Here is a 15,810-nt window from a genome sequence, read left to right as displayed (position 1 = left end):
GCATCCTCAACCTCCTTACCCTTGTCACTATAAATGTGTACTACAAATAACATACACCCTTTCCTGCAGCTATGCTTCTCTTGCATTTATTTCACCATCCTCACTAATGTGGCTTTCTTCTTACCCCAATGATGAACTCGCTTATTCGTACATGTAGCCAACTATAGTAACCAAGACTATACATGCAATTCCTTACTCAAACCAAACTTATCCACCAAGTCAGGACTAACATAGCTTTAATTAGATCTAGCGTCAATCAAAATAGAAATAAATTGATCACAAACCTTACCATCGATCTAAATTATAGATGCTTGGTGTTCTTCCTATTTGTTATCCACTGCTGCATATATACGAGGAATGCTCTGCTCTACATCCCCAACAATCTACGCCTCGTTTCCACTGTATATATGAGGCCTACCACCCTGATTCTATGGAAAATCTCTCTTAAGGTGTTCCTTGCCTCATGTCCAACACTCCAACCGACCAATAGCAATACCTCTATGCTGCTGCTGCAACTCATGTCCTTGTATAGCTGCATTGAACTTATTTTGTGGTGCCACATTTTATTTCTCATATGCATGCTGAGGCCTTGTTCTCTTAGGCTACCATTTACCTTTACCTTTGTCCTTTCCCTTCCATCCGTGCTGATATTGATTCTTACGCTTTGATTGTTCATAGAAATGCTTCAGTTTCCCAATAACTTCCTCAAGTGACCAAGGCTCATCATACTCAATATGATCTCTAAATGCTAATGGAAAACCACTAAAAAGTCATTGAACTTTATCCTTCTCTTAAATAAGATACGATACATACCTCAATATCTCCAGAAAGTTGGTCGTGTACTATTCATCTGTCATTGATCCCATCTTTTCTCATAGAATTCCTTGGCCTTACTGTCGTAGTACCTATCTACCAAGTACTTCTTCATGAAAATCCTCTTGAACTCCTGCTAACTCAAATCATCTGTCCTAATGTATATGACCCTCTTAACATCTTCCCACCAAATTCCTGATCCGCCCTTCAAGCTGAATATCGTTACTCTGGCCTTCATGTTATCTATGTACTCATGCAACCCAAATAATTTGTCCATGACAAGTATCCAAGCTTATGCATCTTCTGGCTTCTTCACATCTCCATCAAAAGTAGGTGGCTTCTCTTTCTTAAACTCATCTGGAAAGTATCCCCTATCATTCCTCCTATGAGGATGATAGCGATGAGAGTCATGGTGTTTATCAGAAACAAAACAAGAATACTACTTGTGCTCATCACCCATCCTATCCGGAGTGTCCAACAGCCTGCCATCTCTCACTGTGTCAGATCTATTTGACCTGTGTCTACCAGGATACCTACTACCATATGCTCCATTAGTTCTATCCTCATGTCCATAGCTGATCTGAAGTGACCCATGTTGCTGCAAGTCTGACAAAATCTAAAGGAGTATAACATTAACCTCTACTTGTTTCTCTTGTGCTCATATGATCCAGTCATTATCTACCTTACAACTTATTATCTCTTCCTTCAAGCTTCTTAATGTGTCTGCCAAATCAGAAGAGTGCCCCACACCATGCTTCCCATCTGATTCATAGGGAGATTCTATGTAGTCTACCACCTTTCTAGCCATTTGTTCTCTTTCCTACAATGCATAATATGTCAGATAAACTAAATCACAATAAATTAACGTACCTTAGTATAATTTGGGGAGGATACCTCATCTGCAATATCATCAAATCAGCGTGATACATGTATAACATAATCATAACAATATATAGACATATAACAAGTAAGTGCATCAATGCATAAACATCATTCTAGATAGGGTCCAGTCATCAATGCAAGGCCATATCAACAATGTACGTTTGACCTCATGCATGAGAACAACTATTACTCCACTGTACACATTGCCACATGCAGCCATCAACATGCATAAGAAATGCCAAATCAACTACACATATGCATAGACGCATGTAGTCTAGCATAGGAAATCAATTCTTGTAATCAACCTAAAAGATTGATACATGTAATCAAAAAATTCAAGAATGCACTTGATATACAAGGATGTAGTCAAGAAAAATATAATCAACATGTAAGTGACATATAACCATATGCACCTGGTCATATACTCATCGTGATGCATTCTAGAAGATCAACATCAAACTCTCCATAACAACCTTACTTCAACCATAATCAATCATCAAGCAAAGGTAACAAGCACATGCAATGTAAGTTTAAGAGAGACACATGCAACTGACATCCATGCATGAAAAACACACACCCCCCATCTAGTCTGAAGGATGAACCATGATATGATACCACTCTATATAATCCTCCTCACACATCTACCCAAGTAACTAGGAAACCAGGGTAAACATGCAATGAGAGGCTACTATGATTGGATTCGACCTCCAATGTGACCTTAAAGAAGTGGAATCGACAGAACACATCAACAATATATCTGGATCAGCAACAGAAACCTCAAGAGACATGTTATCCACTTAGACATCATGTACCTGTGACCCACTGATGTTCTGGACATCTTAAGCCTCAATCACTCTCATGCTATAGGCATGACATTGTCTAGAAACACAAAGTCACTCTCACAGGTTGGTCTGCCAATGTCTAGAGACCCAATTTTCTAGTGTTATGCCAATGACCCCGAGATTTGATCCACATTTTTAGGCTTGATGCCCAGGTCACTTCCCAGAATGGAATGATAACATGGGAGTAGTAAAAGAACAAGGAAACAATGATGAAAAAGAAATGAGTTAAACAAGGCCTTAATTAGATCCCTAATAGCCATGATAGGCATTTCGTCAAACATGTCACACGCATGTAATCTACAAGTGTAACCAATAGAATTAAACATAGGGATCTTGTACTTATTTGAGAATCGATAAGAACCATTGTCCCCTCATGACATTTGTTGCATTACCATATATTAGGCCATAGATACATTATCCATTCATTTACAATAAAAAACATGTTGAGATTCATACATAGTTGTTTTCATAAAACACACATATAAACAACGTAATAACAACAGAAATACTCCTGAAAGTACAACCATATAGACCACATATAATCCATCAAAAATATCATATGAATATAATGAGAAATAACCTTTCATTAGTGATGCAGAAACCAAACCTGGGATGGGACTTCCACGTTCCACCTGATCATAGAATGGCTGAGCCAAATCTCTCTTCAGCCATTCACCCTTGTGCCATATTACAAGCATGAATGTGGGACTAAAACCAAAAGAACCAACCAGGGCATACTGAGGCTAAACCACCTCACCCTCATCAATAGAAACCAGGCTTTATCGCAATCCATCACGGATCACTAGGCCAACACAATGAACACATCATAATAGGATTTACAGTGGTATCGACCTGATCACTAGGCCAAACAAGCATGGATGCCACCAAATTTCTCCACCTACACCATGAGGAATTTTCCTATCTCCTAGTCTCTTAGGCTTTACCACAATCGTAACCTAGATCAGTAGGCCCTAAACTGAGACCCACTCTCAAAGGCTTTACCGCATATCCCAAACCCAGGATTACTAGGCCCAATAGAGAAATCCACCTCTTGGCTTTGAAATATATCCCGCCATTCACCGACAAGGATTCCTGGGCCCACTGAGGCAACATAATCCTGGCTTTACTGCAACCAATAGTATGGCTTATGGGTCACTAGGCCAATGGCTTTACCATGATCCACATTCTGGTTCAGGGACCACTAGGCCATGTGCTCTATCATTGATAGATCCACCCCACTCAACTTCAAATCCATCTGGCAATCCATCTCAACCAAAACATGAGAACCCCATCACGCCATGGCTATCCGGAAATGGAAAGGCTACACTAAAAGAACTATTACACATGGAAAAACCTATGGCATTATAGAAAATAACCACATGCAATACCATGCATGCCAAATCTAGCAAGGGAAACACACATGAAAATTGATACTTGTAAAGAATCTTGCTATAGCTACTTGATCCTACCTTTCCATACTTGATCTTTTCTTCCTCTTGCCTTCTTTTCCTTTCTTGCTCCAATGCCAAAATGCTACAAGAAAACTCTAAGTGTCCAAGAGTGAGAGAGAGAGTGAGAATAATGAGAGAGCTCTAAAAATCAACTAACAAAAAAGTTACCAACTGATCCTCAGAAGCCTTTTTATGAATGAGGTCTCTATTTTCTTCATTTTCCATTATTTTCCTTCAACTTCCTCCTCACATGCAACCTATGACCTTTCACCTCCCTTTTCTCCTAATTTCCATTATTTTCATAAATAAATGTGCCAAAATGCCATTTTTCCTTTCCAAAGCCTTAGCCATTGCCTTTTCCAAATTCCTTAGCCATAAACAACCAAATGAACACCCCCTAGGATGTCTTACCCAATATTCAACTTGGAATAAGTGACCTATCAATCGTGGTTATTATTTTTCCTTTATTAACTTTTATTATATGGATTTTTCACCAGGGTTGTTACACAAGCATATTGTATTCATCCAGATTCTCTGACTAATGCAATAGCTGTGGATTTCCCCAGAAAAAAAATATTGCGTTATGTGTGATTGAATTCTTTCTCTTATATGCCTTGTGATTTCATCGATCGTTTATTATTTCTATTGATGAGTAGAGTAGATTCAAGTCAATTTATTTAGCATATTACAATTTTCAATTTGAATCTACAAGGAATCTCTACACATTTGAATGCCATGTGTATTGTAGTAAGTTGTAAGCTTGTTGTTAAGATATTTATCTTTATTATATGTTCTTAACTTTTGTAGTTGATATCCATACTTTTTTCCTAGAAGGACCATGTAGGCCACAAACATGTAAAAAACATCACTCTTCATTTCAATAAATGAATCACAAGTGCATCTAGAGAAGTTATCAATCAAAGTTTTAATAATTACTTGCACCTAGAGAAAGAAGGAGAAGCAGACAACATAAATCACTACAACCAAATTGTAAGGAGGAAATGTATGCTAAGAGGCATGTTTGCCAGAAATTCCCCAATGATGTTTTCCAAGTGTTAGCACTCTGTAATTTCTCTAGGTTGGAGAGAGAAAAATAGAGGTAACCACAAAACCACTTGTAAGCTAGAATCTAGCCCTTCTACCTCTAGAGAAGCCTCTCTCTATATGAAATGTTCAACTACTCTGATATTAGGCTTGGTATGATGCTTAGTAGGGCATAACGTTTTAAATATTTACTGCTAGGAGAGAGGACATATCCATTGGGCATGGAGTCATGTCAGGTTGATTGTTTTTCCTAGTGATAGGATGAAACGAGAAGGAGTCTTCTATAGGGGAAAGGTAGGAAATCTTGGTGGTGAAATCATATCAATTCGATTTAGGAGGGTGAGTATAAGAAATGTGGAGATAGCACAGATAATCAAATTGTAAATGAATTCTAAATGCTATTTCAAGAAGAAAACATGGAGTGCTTTGAAAACTATATTAGAACATTATTTAAATGAATTTTGAGACAATATTGATTTAATCCAAACCTAAAGACATACATTCAAGATGTGGAATAACATAATATAAACTTACAACATGAGAGAAGCACAACACCATCAAGAGCTAACACATGAATACCAGTAAATCACACCTATGTATTCATCCACTGTAAAATATTCAGAGAAATACAATGCACAAAAGTATTTTCTTCTCAATCTATCTAACCCTTTTCTCCTTTACAATCATATCATAAATAGGAAAAAATGAATCAGTTCCTGCCCCTAAGGGTCGAATTCCTCATTAAGATTTTAGTTTCTAACTTTCGCAATGAAAATAGAACTGACTGCTAAAGACTACGGACTCCAAAACTAAATATTGTTTAAGAATTTCTCATTAATTTTTTAGTCCCAAAATGAGCTTGTGAGCTGCTGGCTACTTTATTAAATTACTACAATCATTAAAAAAAATACATCATGTTTTGACGAAGTAAATTAATCCAAAAAGAAGACTGACTCGAAACACAATGCTTGGCGTTGCGCTTTTCCCTAATTCTCCATAAATGTAAAAATGCAACAAAGAAATGCAATACTCCATGGTTGTACTATCTTCAGTTGACTTTTGAGTTGCTTGATGACTCTAGCATGTGCAAACAAATCTAAACATGGAAATTTTCCCCTTTGGAAGTTTCCTTTTACCACACAATGCCTTAAACTTAGACAAATCCTTTTGTAGTAAAATATGCAACGACAGTTTCAAAAGCACAACACCATCCTTTTTTATGATTTGAGAGACAATGATGTTTCTGGGAAAATTACACACGTTGATGATGATGTTTACAATGCAATAATTATTCCATATGCTTATTTCAGGCCTTCCTTCACCAAAAATAAAAAATGTTCATATCCACACCAAAAACCCTAACCCTAAGGCTATCTCAGGTACAAAAACTATGAAAGTTTCTCCATCACAACCTGACTTCATAATCCTAACTAGATATGGTGCAAGATGGACTATAAGAAAAAACATTATCACCTGAAACTTCAACCCCATAACCAAGCATACTTTAAGCAAAGTCAAAAATCAAAACTATGTTATTTTCCTCTTCTAGCATTCAAACTTTGGTTGTCTCATCCAATAGGTCTAATTTTCCTCAATATTTCTCCTATAACTCCCTTAACTGTTGTTTGGTGTCTCTTAGTTCTTTCCTCATAGATATATTCTGCTTTCATATATTTTTCATTTGCTAGTGTAGTAGAATGGATCTGCTCAACATGTCTTTAGCATTGTCCATGGCCGAGTGATAGATGTCTAGAAGGTCATTCATTTGTTTCCTATCAATTTTATCCTATTGCTTCTTCTAAAAAATCTCCCTTTGAGCTCCCTTCAGTTGCCTTCTCAACCTATTAAAAGTTTGCTTCCCCTCATCTACCTCTATCTTATCCTCTTGCACTATCTTTTCTTCTTGGATTTGTAGCTTCCTAGATGAGGATCTGGTAATCCTAGTTGCTAGAACTTCTGCCTTCTTAACATCCTCTTTAATTACCTTTTCGATACCATTAGATTTGGTAGAAGTTGGTGTAGTTTTAACCATTGGCACATCTTCACTAGGTTGAATTGTCTTTTCTAGAATAACCTTCTTTAGTTTCATATTTTCCTCCTGAAACTGTGCAATCATCAAATGGGACTTCATCAATTGTTCTTGAAATTATACAACCTCTCTAACTTTATCATCAACCACTTAGTCTTCTAGTATGGTCTCCATGGTCACAAATGTCTGCTCCAAGGGAAGCTTTTTTGCAACAGATCTAGTGAGAGGTTTCTTAGGGACATCCACCACTTCTGGAGAAAAATGAAGCTTCTTACATTTCTTCTTTCTTGTAGACTGCACTGTAGTTGAGGGCCTCTTCATTGAGTTTCCAGTTGGTGATTGGATGTCCTTTACCACTACTGAGGATGTTTCCTTCTTGTTTAAGGGACTAGTTGGCACATCATCCACCAGCTTTGAAGAATCAACAATGATTACTATGATTTATATCTTTTATTCATCTCCTCCAATACCAACAACTTAGTTTAGTAAAAGTGGAAAAGGCTTGGTTCCACTTGAATTTGTTTTCCCTGTACTTTGTCATCCATTTTGCTAAGACTCCCAAATAGATAGAAATGAAAATTTAAGGGACTCTTCCGAGTAAAATACATCAAGAGTCTAAAACGGTATTGGTAAATCATTCCAAACCTCCCCTCACAAGTGAAATATCTATGAATATCTTGCAAAAGTTTGTTGTGATGTTAAAGTAGATAGTCTTTAGGAACAATGGCCCCATACTCCTTGTCTGTATATTCAGGCTTCAAAAATCATTATAATGTGCAACATCAAGGGGCATACCTCTGAACCATTGTTCTCCCTGAAGGAGAATCTTCATTGCAACTGCTATTGTGACCTCTATAATAGTGAAGGTGAGTGTTCCAACCTTATCCTCCCACCCATCACAACTCATGGCAAACTCCTTAGTAAGTTGCGTTATACCCTTGAATATTTTCACAAAACCTAATACATCCCACCTGCTCAAAAGAATATATGATAGCTAGGTCTTCATTGATAAATGTGAGGTCTCATGGTTTAAATATGACAATAGCACTTCCCTTGTGCTTTCTTCCCTCTTGAGTTGACATGGTTTCTTGTTTGCAATAGAGGATACTATAAGGTTTTTTAATGGAAACTTAATTCGTGCAACAAATAATATAAATAATGGAAAGAGACCCCAAATTTTATCTTTGATAGAAAATTAAGAAGGAAAACCTATGTATCACAGACCAATCAACACAAATAGTTGTTGGAAACCTCAAGACAACTAGTACATTTTAATTCTGGTGGCAGAAAAGTCAAAGGATGTGTGCAGTGCTAGAAGCGCACCGCATGAGGAGATATGCTTTCAAAAAATTCTAAAGCACAGTCAATCATAGTAGGAGATTTAAATTTGGATTAAAAGCATGGCAAACCTTGCATATGGAGGCTCCACAGAGGAAAAAATGTAGGCTTGGCAAAGAGCAACACAAAAATGTAGAAATGATGAAAGCACAATGATTGCAAAAACGTAGCAATGGTGAAAATCAGGTGACTTTCAAGTTTCTATGCTATTGTCTCAACTCATACAAGTAATTGGGAAACCATGAAAGATCCAGAGGAAATGAAACACAATGCCCTTGTCTACTTTGCACAACAACCAAGCACGATCACACAACAACACCCAACTTTTGAGTAGGGAAATGATGGGACATATCTTGAAGATACTACTCCATGTGATTTTTATTTCGAAAATCCTAGTGTGAGAATGATCCCTCGTCCTTGTTTGAAATAAGGATGTCAAGAAAAGGTAAGCTCCCACTGGTTTCACATTCCGTAGTAAACTTTATGGAGCGAGGTTGATTATTAAGATGATGGAGAAATAGATCCAACTTATCCTAACCATGAGGCTAGATGACACAGGTGTCATCCAAAACTCTCTTCCAGAGCTTTGGTTTATATTAAGCTGAGGAAAAATCTTTGGGTTCAAAGTCCTCCATGAATATATTAGTTGCAATAGGGGAAAGGGGTGAGCCCATGGCAACACCACACATTCTTTCATAGAATTCCCCTTTAGAGTTGAAGAAAGTAGAGGTAAGACAAATCTCAACCAATTTAGTAGTATCAGGATCCATAATACGGTTGATTACCTTAATGGTTGCATTGATGGGGATATTAGTGTAAAGGGCAACCATGTCAAAACTCACAAGAAAATCCCCAGGCTCAAACCTTTTATTCTTTAACTCATTGACAAACGATGAAGATTCTGTAATAAAGGACTATGTAAGGCCGACAAGGGGTTTTAGCTTTTGGGCTAAATACTTTTCTAGAAGATAGTTTGGCCATCCTATAGTGTTGACAAGGGGTCTCAGGGGAGCCCCCTCCTTATGGATCTTGGGAAGACAATAGATCCTGGGAGTGATAGGGTTACTCTCGATGAGTTTATGGCTCAAGAAGCTAATAGTGCTACTGGATTTTATAGCTAGAACCCATTTTTTAGAGATCTTCTTTAAGGGATTCTTATTGAGCTTTTTGTAGATTCCACGAAATAAGAATCCCTTAAAGAAGATCTCTAAAAAAGTGTCTCTAGTTATAAAATCGAGTAGCAATGTTAACTCCTTGAGACATAAACTCATTGTGAGTAACCCTATCACTCCCATGATCTATGGTCTTCCCAAGATCCATAAGTGGGGGGCTCCCCTGAGACTCATTGTCAACACTATAGGAGGGCCAACCTATCTTCTCGAAAAGTATTTAGCCCAAAAACTAAAACCCCTTATTGGCCTTATAGAGTCCTTTGTCAAAGACTCTTCATCATTTGGAATTGAGTTAAAGGATATGAGGTATGAGCCTAGGTATTTTCTTGTGAATTTCGACATGGTCTCTCTTTACACTAATATCCCCATCAATGAGAACATTGAGGTCATAAACCATATCACAGATTCTAATACTGCTAAATTGGTTGAGAATTGTCTTACCTCTACTTTCTTCAACTTTGAAGGGGAATTCTATGAACAAATGTGTGGTGTTTCCATGGGCTCTCCCCTTTCCCCTATTGTAGCTAATATGTTCATGGAGGACTTTGAATCCAAATCTTTTTCCTCAGCTCAATACAAACCAAAGCTTTGGAAGGGATTTGTGGATGACACTTGTGTCATCTAGCCTCATGGTCGGGATAAGTTGGATCTCTTTCTCCATCATCTTACTAATCAATCTAGCTACATAAAGTTTACTATGGAATGTGAAATCAATGGGAGCCTACCTTTTCTTAACATCCTTAATTCAAAGAAGGATGATGCGTCATTCTCACACGAGGCCTTTTGGAAGAAAACAAGTGTAGAGCAATATCTTCATGCTATGTCCCATCATTTCCCTACTCAAAAGTTGGGTATTCTCAACACTATAGCCACTCATGCGTTCAGAGATTCTAATGAAATTCATCTTTAAGATGAGATACCCATCTCCTCAAGGTTTTTAAATATAATGGTTATAATAAGCTCCAATGTCTTAGGGCTTTACTTAAATCTAGCTAGGGCTCCACAAGATTAAAAAGGAACCCAATGATCGATTTTATAGGGTACACCTTCCTTTTATACAAGGGACAACTGACAAGATTGCAAGGATCCTAAGAAAGCACAAGATTCCCTAAAACTTTAGGCCCCTTAACAATATTCAAAGTTCCCTAAGATATGTAAAAGACCTCGTGGACCCTACGAATATGAAAGGTATTTATGTAATACCTTGTTCATGAAGAAAACCCTATGTTGGTGAAACTGGCCGCTCAATAAATCAGAGGATTTAGGAACATGTGACAAACATCAAACATGGGAGGACCCACTCCTCAACATTAACAAAACATGCAGAAAAGAAAAAAAACCACATATACATTGAAGTCGCCTGATTCATTGTTAAGATAGATCATTTCCATGACTGTAAGTTTAGGGAAGCTATAGAGATTGAAAGGAGGCCAAGCAATCTAAATAAAGACAATTGCTGAAAAACTAGCAGAGGTTGGATTGTTGCCATTTATTCTTATATATATATATATATATATATATATATATATATATATATATATATATATATAATTTCTTAATTTTTATTATTTATTTGTATTTTTATCTTGACTACTAATAAATGATTAATTATTTTTTCATTATTCATTGATTGATTGATTTACTTATTTAGTTAATTAATTGATTAATTATTATTATTATTATTTATTTTAAAGTTTTTAGAATTAATTTTTTCTATTATTTAAGTTTGAGCTAAATATTATTTTTATTTTAGTGTTTTGGTTATTTAGGTTTGACCCAAATATTTTTATCTATGTTTGACCATTTATTATTTTTATTTATGTTTAAGGTTTTAGAATTAATTGTTTTGATTATTTAAGTTTGACACAAATATTATTTTTATTTTATTATATTATCATATTGATTTTATTAATTGTTTTATTTCTTTTATTATTTAGGTTTGACCTAAATATTATTTTTATTTTTATTTTTAGATATCCATTTCATTAAAATTTTCTTTTCGATTAATTATTTTCCTTAATTTAATATTAACAATTATATTCTAATAATTATTTCTTTATATAAAGATATTATTTATTCAGTCAAATCTAACCCTTTTATTTATTTAAAAATATTATTTATTTAATCAAATCTAACCGTTATATTGTAATGGCTAAAAAAATTTATCTTCACAACTTGATGTCAAGATCTTGTTCTTCATCTTGTCCTGACGATGAACCACATGGATGGTTCAAAATGCGTCAGCAAAACTTTGATGATGTGTTTTTTACTAAAAGTTCTCTTACTTTTCATAATATGGAACATAGAAGCCTAAATTCAAAAATAATTTTGTTTACAATTTTATCTTTTTTACATCAAGGAGAGTGACATGACATCATTAAAGTTGGATTTCTCTCCGTGGAACACACACTTGAAGACAATGATGGAACTTGAGAAGGGTTATCAACTAAATTACTACAAAAAGACATATCTTCATTACCAAAGATGATGGACACTTATAGGACATGTGAGGTTCAAAATTTCTATGTACCATCTTTAATTGATGTTTTCTTGAGTTCAAAAATCTGATCGAACCACACTTCCTGGATGAGAACTCCAACATAATTGGTATCAAAGGATGTTGGTTCCTCAAATTCTAGATCATTGATGGAAAACTATTTTTTTACGGGCCCAAATGTTCTGCCAACGATAGGGGATCTCCCCAGGGTAAATTCTCAATTACACCTTACACCATTTTAAATAGGAGTCTGATCCGGTATGTTGGTCTGACTACCATTTTGTTCTCTTTATGATATGCTTTGGTACAAATAAGCAACATGTGAGAAAACTAATATAATTTTATATAAATACAAGTAACAATAGTTTTGTGATATACTTACAAATAATGCGCATGAGACATTGTTACAAACAAAATAAATGACGTGAACCTTTACAAGAAATATGTTAGTATTACTCTAATAAGATACATTTTAAAGAAAATGATTTTTTTATTGATTGGAAAGTAGTTTACAACCAACATTGATCATTAAAGCGTGAGTGGCATACAATTTCAAATAAGTTGCATGTTAGTGATAACAAATAGTTTGTTTTTCTGAACACATATAAATGTAAACATATACCATCAACCATTTAGAGAATATTCTCACAAGACTTTATGATACGTGTATGAAACTACTGCCAATATCAAAGAGCTTCTAAATGTTAAGTTGAAATGTTAAAATGAACAATTACAATAAGAACTCACTCAATCCAATAGTTGACCACTAAAGCTATGACTTGCTTTCTCAAAAGGATAAAAATCTCTCCAAAAATATTCTTATAATGGCAACCAAAGCTAAAAGTCCATTTCTCTATCCATGAGCGTGTATTATAAGAATTAAGGTAACCTTTCACCTCACTTATGACTCTTGGACTTCCCTCATGATCCTTCAAATTCTACACGACCTTTTGAATTCTATGTGCATTTCCATTTTCTTTTCACTTTTCTAATTAGAAAATTATCATTTAAAAAATTATGTAAAACAAAATGCATTCATATGAGAATTTATGTAATGGCCATCTCTGGCACTTCGATATGAAGCTCCTTAGTCACATACTCGTACCATTATTTATACTCAGCAGTTATGTCCTTCACATTTTGTGATAATTCTTGGTGATATCTAACCTTGCATTCGAGAGCATCTGGTAGTACTATTTTCTAATCCACTTACAACTAGTTCCAAAGCATTGCCAATTTGGTATGCAACTTGGCAGGCTTTGTGACATACTGAATGATGGTTTCCTTTGTAACTTCTAGGTCTTCTTGGATAGTAGGATGATTGTTGTTTCTTTCTCTTATTTTATTACATCTTTTCAATCTTGATATATTTAGCAATAGGTGTCATAGTGATATTATGCATGCAAATACACAAATAATATGTTCACGACTATGAATTAATATTAGATATAAATATTATGTACACATTATGAATAAAATTCAAAATATTGAATCTAAATGCACATTTAGTAATTATTTTAACAAAAAATGGTAATTAATTTTATTGTCGAAAAAGGGGGGTGATTAAGTCATTGATAATTACGTCAACATAAGTTTCCATCTTGGCACACATAGGATCAGTGTGCAATATAAACATATAACAAGAAACTTGTGCCCAAGTTATCCAAAAACCATCAAGTACAACAAGAGCATGAACCTAACCATCATTGGGCAAGATAAAGATACTACCAAGACAAGGATATGACCCAAAATTTTGGTGACAGAACAACTCATCCACCGATTAGTCCGAACACCAAACAAATAAGAATTAACAAACCAATCAACTGAATAGAGTACATGCAAATGACATAACAAGCCATCTACCAAACTGAATTCATGGTGACACTAATGGATGAGGGTGATGAAAAAAATATTGTATTCCCTCATTTATTACAAGAGTTGCATGCCTTCGATACACTTCGAGTTGATAGTTTTCTAATTGAACTCATGGAATAACTTGGTGGTAGAGTTTGTTGTTTATCATTAGACACCCTTTTGGATTTCCAATGGCTAATTTTTCTTGCTTATCAACCGCCTGATTAATATTATGCCTTACATGGAACCAAGAGGTAGTAATCCCATCCCCTAGGCATCTTCATACTTGATCTTCCACCAAATTGAGATGAATATCAAGTGAAGAGTGACTTGTGACCATATTTCTAATGATAATTTTGGAATTACCTATAATAATTAAGGAAGAGGGGTGAGGCACTTGGCTAGAAGAAAAATTTGCAAGAGAGCATAGACTTGCACAATATTGTTTTTCATTGTTCCTAGATTCCAAAGTGAACTTGTATTCTACAATTCCTCAGGGGCTAACCACTCCCGCCCCTTGCAACTATCTCCTTCATATTATATAAATTATATATTAATACTTTTGGAATTACAATTGACATTTTCATATTTTGATATTCACATTTTGGAATTGAAAACCCAATTGTGTAAGTTCATGTGCACAAAGAAATAATGGGATCCACCTATCTGGTGGTGGCTTGGAATTGTTTCTATGAAAATAAAATATTCTCTCCTTATGCTAATATTTTTCTTATGCCTTCGAACTTCAATCATTTAAATATATTTGTTGAAGGGATATATATGTATATGTATATGTATATGTATATGTATATGTATATGTATATGTATATGTATATGTATATATATATATATCTATATAGATATATATATCTATATATATACATATATATATACATATACATATATATATACATATACATATATATATATATATATATATATATATATATATATAGATATATATATATATATATATATATAGATATATAGATATATATATATACATATACATATACATATACATATACATATACATATACATATAACTTATTTGGGGTAGCCAAAGCCATGTTTCATGACCAGGGGTTGCCCAAGTTTCTTGGGCAAAGGCATGCAATACAACAATTTTCTTGTAGAACTAGAGCTTCCAAAGAGTGTTCATGAAAGTTACACCTGAGTCATTTACGGGGAAGAAACTGGATGTGTCTCATTTCTTCATATTTGTTAGCCTTGTATATTTCCATGTACCAGAGGAGAAGAGGAAGATGTTGGAGCCCATAGCAGGGAAGGGCGTCTTTGTGGGATACAACAAGATATCCAAGGTATAGAGGGTGTACATTCCAACAAACAATAAGATAATCATAAAAAAAGCATGTGAATTTTGAGGATGACAATGCCTTCACATAGTCCTAAGAGCATGGGTAGACTACTATTCAGGAGGATGAGTAGTGGGCTCCTAAGTAGGAGTCTCATACAGTACCTCAAACAATAGTTGCATGTGGACGGTATGAGGATGAGAAGAACAGGAAAATGGAAGAGTGAGTGGAACCAACTAAGCAACCTAAAAACTCCTAGCACGTGGATGAGGACAACGAGATGGGCATATTAATTGATTCAAGAGGCGTAGAAGTAGGTTGGTGCTTGTTATAGACATTTTTGTGCCTTACAGCCTCGAGCACGAAATGTCCATAATCTAAGGGATCCAAAGTCTCTAAACATGTTGTTCCTATCCCTAGAGGAACAAGGCAAACCAACCACAACAATTCACAGAAGTTCTCCACCTGAAAACACTAAAAAACAAGCCAATTTTGGATCATGTCAACTGCTCCACTGAGTATCTGCGCTGAATGTCAACTGCTCCACTGTCTACCTGCGTTGAATGTCAACT

This window comes from Pinus tabuliformis, chromosome 8, assembly GCF_031772625.1.
Source record: "Pinus tabuliformis cultivar Carrire ecotype Pingquan chromosome 8, CPIR1, whole genome shotgun sequence".
Taxonomy (NCBI): Eukaryota; Viridiplantae; Streptophyta; class Pinopsida; order Pinales; family Pinaceae; genus Pinus; species Pinus tabuliformis.
The sequence above is the reverse complement of the archived record's forward strand: the minus strand, read 5'-3'. Positions refer to the sequence as shown.